Genomic DNA, 4,480 nt, shown 5'->3' with positions numbered 1-4,480 from the left:
GATTTAAGGGCACATGGCTAGGCTGGACTTGGCTTCTGAGTCATTTTAAAGGTAAAAGGGTTTTTGCAAACGTGAAGGTCAATAGAAATCTTTCCATGAGACTTTTAATATCGGTGGTCGTTAAGCTTTCTTAAAGACATCAGAATTCGTTGCTCCTTTCAGTGGGGGACGCCAGCCATGTATGCAAGGGTGTGCTCTGTTTTGTTTATTATAACTTAGGTCTCAGGACAAACTCTTACTTTTTTCATGCGGAGGTACAGCAGTGTGCTGAAAAGGTTTCTGCAGCTGCGAGTTAAAAGCCAAGCCATATAAAACATCTGCGGTTAAGGCCCAGAGCTTTCCTCATGCTGTTGCTGTGCTGTAGCTGACGAGCGGCGTGATGTTTGACAAGCAATGCCAGCATGGTGGTTCGTGTATTTGTGTAAATGACTTAGAAAACTGGTAAAATTCCACTAATCCCTCTGTAAGTGAGCTTATCATGGGATACGAGTTTCCTGTAGCCTGTCCCCTACTGCTGAATGCAGTAAAACGGGCAGCCAGAAAATCACGTTGGTTCCTGTATTGGTGCCTGTCATTTGTTCCAGTTGGGGTTAACTTGCCTCTACAGAGGTTATGGTTTTCCAGTTTTCCTCTAGCTTTCAACTCTGTTTTGGGTATTTGGAGCTGAAGCTTATAAACAGGTCCTTTTAAAATATATGAGCATGATATAAACTATATGGACATGAGCAAATGTGCTGAGGTGTGGGGAGGGCAGGGTGCTGATGAACAGACGTTTTGTGTGATGCCTTTTTTGCCTTAAAAAATACAGCGCAATCCCATCCGGAGTCTCTGAACAGCACACAAGGTTGCGGAGTGAGTTAAGTATTGTATTCGCTGTTGTGGCTAAATAAGCTTGATTCATTCTTTCTCCCTTTTATGTGTTTTTATTAACCGACACAAGGGATTTCTGCAGCGACAGCCTCCCCTAGGAATGCTGGTTATGTGAAAAATGCCTTGTCCTGCAGCGCCTGCTGCTCTCCCTTATCTGCCCGTCCCTCGCTGCCCGCGCCGTGGGCATGGGCTCTGCTCGCCGCACAAATACCTTCCTGTCCCGGGAAGTGTCACCGCTGCCGTCAGCGTTCATCATCGCGTCTGTCGCCTATCTGTGCCGTCCCCCCCCCCGTCAGTGCCAGCATTGACCGGGTTTGGCTGAACCCGGTGCTCGCAGGAGGTCCCCGGTTTCCCCAGCCAGACCCAGTGCCGCCGGGTGCCCGTCGGCACGCTGAGCGTGCAAGGCAGCCACCTGCCCGCTGCGGCGGCGGCGATCACCGTGTGTTGTAAGCCTCGCCCGTGTCCGGTATCACAGACTATGAGATTTCTTGGTTTCGTCATTGTGAAGAGGCTGCACGTGTTAAACAGGACTTTTTCGATCACTTTGTGTTCAATATTTATGTTTATTCTTTCTTCTGTTTTCCCATGAATATTCCAGGGAGTGGAAAACAGTATGTACATGTTGTGGCCATCTGAGGCCATTTTTTCTTGGAAAAATCAATAAGTGATACTGGATTGAGTTTTTATTTCTTGACACAGTTGTCCACAAAGAGCAGCTTTGGTCACTCGCACTCTTCCAGCCTTAGGCTGTCTCTGCTCTCTGGAGTCGAATAGAACTTCGGGTTCATCGTGTACCAGTTTGAATCAATCTGTTTTGAAACTAGGGGAGCTGGTCCCGATGCAAAACCTCAGCCTTGCCAGCTGGATGGCGGTGGTGATGCTGTAAGCTGAGGGCCAGGCCACCGCATTGGGTTTTATTTCAACTTGGAATGATCGCACCAAAAGTAAAGGCGGCTTAATTTTTTCTCTTTTACTGGGATAATTAAGTTTGTTCAAGCTCTTTGCTTGCTAGGCAAAGCAGGATTTAAATTCGGTGCCTCTTTTACTACCTTTTCAGCATACGTGTTTTTTTGGACCACGTTTAAAAGCACTTCTGTCCCTGTTATGTAAACTTTCTTTAAAGGGAGGGAGATGTAATTGTCTGGCACATCTCGGGGTGGGCAGGCAAAGCCCGAGGTCTCGTCTGCTCAGGAAGCTGCTGCTGTTGAGGAGTGTGTGGACTAGCAAGCTAATGCCTGCACCAGCACATCTCCCCATCTGGAGGTAGTCCTGCTCTGGAATAGAAGTGCCTTATACTGGTTTTAATCAAACCCAGTTGTAGTTGGGCATTTTGTTCTAGATTTAAATGGGAAGACTGGGCTCACTGCTCCTTTTTCTTAACTGCCATCGCTGTCAGTCATCACTCCCACAAATGAAGAGTCTTGATGGATGGTGTGAGATCTGCTAGTTGCTTTTAGCATAAGGGTAGTGTAAATCTCTCAACAATTATTTAGGCTCATCTGGTCTAACTTTACATGGAAACGTTTTAGGAGCCCTTACTGTCTAAACTGTCTAACAGTTTAAAAAGAAATAAAAGCAAGAAGCCCCAAGCAGCTAGAGAAGGTAATTTTTAACCAGTTTTTGCTCTGTTTGCAAGATGTTTTGACCAGCTCTTTCCCCCACAAACATGCTTCTTGAATGCAGATTAAGCAAACAGGAACAAAGTGTTCTTGCTCGGGATTAAAAGTGGATGCATGTGAGGGCTATTCGCAGTTAAGTCCGTGTATAGATAAGAGCGAGCGCTTCAGGGTCTGGCGAGCGCTGTCTGTGCGAAGGGTTGGTCCCCCAGAGACAGGCTCTTCCCTCCCCAGGAGCCGCGGGGCTGATGTTCGCCACCGACCGGCTTGCTGGCATGCGCTGGCGAGGGACCCGCTCTGGCCGGCTGGCTGGTCACTGGGACACCGTCAGGTGCCTGCTCCGGCATCCCCAGTGCTCGGCACGCTCGGCTGGGGAGGTTCATGCTTCCCAGGAGAGGCAGGAGGCTCGTCGTGCTTTGGCCAAGCGTACGTGGAAATCTGTTTCTTGAATCAGATTTTTATCAGGCCAGATACTTTTTTATTCAATGGTATATTTTGCCTCAAAATCTGTTTACAGTTGAAGTAGACCACCTGGGTTAGCGACTAATTTTGACAAATTATTCAAAATATTCTTAGTGTCCTGCATTTTCCTGTTTAGATACACAAGTAGAAGGAAATACCTGTATTTCTGTGATAACGTGCAATTTCAGGCCCTGCAGTCTGTGATGCGGTGTTTTATCTCCCAGCTCGGTGACTGAGCAGATGCTGCCGGTACCGACCCTTCTCCAGATGTCAGTATTTGCATTGCCGTTGTGCAAAAGGAAAGCTTTCGCCCTTCTCTTTGTTTCGGTTTCAAGTTAGCAGCCAGGCACATAAGTAATTTTTCTTTTCCTTTGGCAAGTGAGTTCATACAGAAATGGGGGGCCAAAGCACCTGCAGAACTGTGTTCCTTGTCCAGTGTGTGAATGAAAACTGGGGGCAAAAAGTGCCATTGGGTAATTCTCAGAATTTCAGCAGAGGGTTGACTTTGCAGTCTCCTGGGACTTGGAGGTGCAGTGAGTGGGTGCCAGCGATGCTCAGGTACGTACAGTGTAAGCAGAGGAGGATGGCACCTGCATAATAGCAACTGCTTAATGCCGTGAATTTGGGGAAGTTTGAATGTTTTACATCTCTGTTTTTTCTAACCTGTAGTAGATGATTTTCTAAATATAAGCACCAGCCCTATGAAAATAGTCAGCGAGCCAAAGGTTGCCCGTTACCTGAAGGCAGATCCCTCACGTGCTTTCTGGTGCAACCCTTTCACACAGTGTGTAAGTTCCTTTTTTTAGCCTCTCTGCCTTACTTCCAGCCTCAGCCTTTCCCCAGCAGCTCCCAGTCCCAGCTGAGAGCTGAACCGCTGCCAGCCCAACGTGACTTCTCTTCCTGTAAGAGAGACAAAAGAAAACGACCTTCTGCTTCCTCTCCCTGTCTGCCCAGCGGATTCCAGCGCCGATGTAGGAGTTGCTCCTTGTTGCAAACCCTCACATGATGTTGCAGTCATCAGTATTACCAAAAGACCCGGGTTTGCATTAAAACAGCCGCACAGATGCTGCAGTCACATGGAGATACTGGCCTTTTCTTTTAGGGTAATTACTTTGGTGGTTGAAACAAGTGCAAAAGTAGTCATCGGGCTGATCAAAATGTGTCCTCATCCGCATTTGGAAGCAAGCCTCTTCGGTTTTGCTTGCCTGCAGCTGACTTGGGGAGGGAGGAGGAGCCCCCAGCTCTGCTGACCTATTGTGCGTTTCTCCTGAGCATCATTTTTGCCCTCTGTAGCTAACATCAGTAATGAAAACAAGATGACTAGAGAAAGTCACAGGGCTGCTCTCGTATCAGTGTCTTTTATGAGTGTATGAAGAAAGCGGTAGTATTTATGCTCATGTGATGTCTCTGCTGCAAAAGGTCACTCACATTTCTAGTGAAATTAGAAGGAGCTGGCCCCCAAATGCAAATGAGTCCCTTCTGCAGTCAGTAGCTGGCAGGGAATAAGCATACTTGAGGGGTTAGGCTCACAC

General features: G+C 47.6%; 1 protein-coding gene across 13 annotated transcripts in view; it reads left to right on the top strand.

Annotated features, from left to right (window-relative positions):
* GNG7 (guanine nucleotide binding protein (G protein), gamma 7) overlaps positions 1-4,480 on the top strand; it is a 60,464-nt gene that overhangs the window by 35,904 nt on the left and 20,080 nt on the right. The window lies entirely within an intron of this gene.

The sequence above is a fragment of the Pygoscelis adeliae genome, unplaced genomic scaffold, assembly GCF_000699105.1.
Source record: "Pygoscelis adeliae isolate BGI_AS28 unplaced genomic scaffold, ASM69910v1 Scaffold850, whole genome shotgun sequence".
Lineage (NCBI taxonomy): Eukaryota > Metazoa > Chordata > Aves > Sphenisciformes > Spheniscidae > Pygoscelis > Pygoscelis adeliae.
The sequence above is the reverse complement of the archived record's forward strand: the minus strand, read 5'-3'. Positions and strand labels throughout refer to the sequence as shown.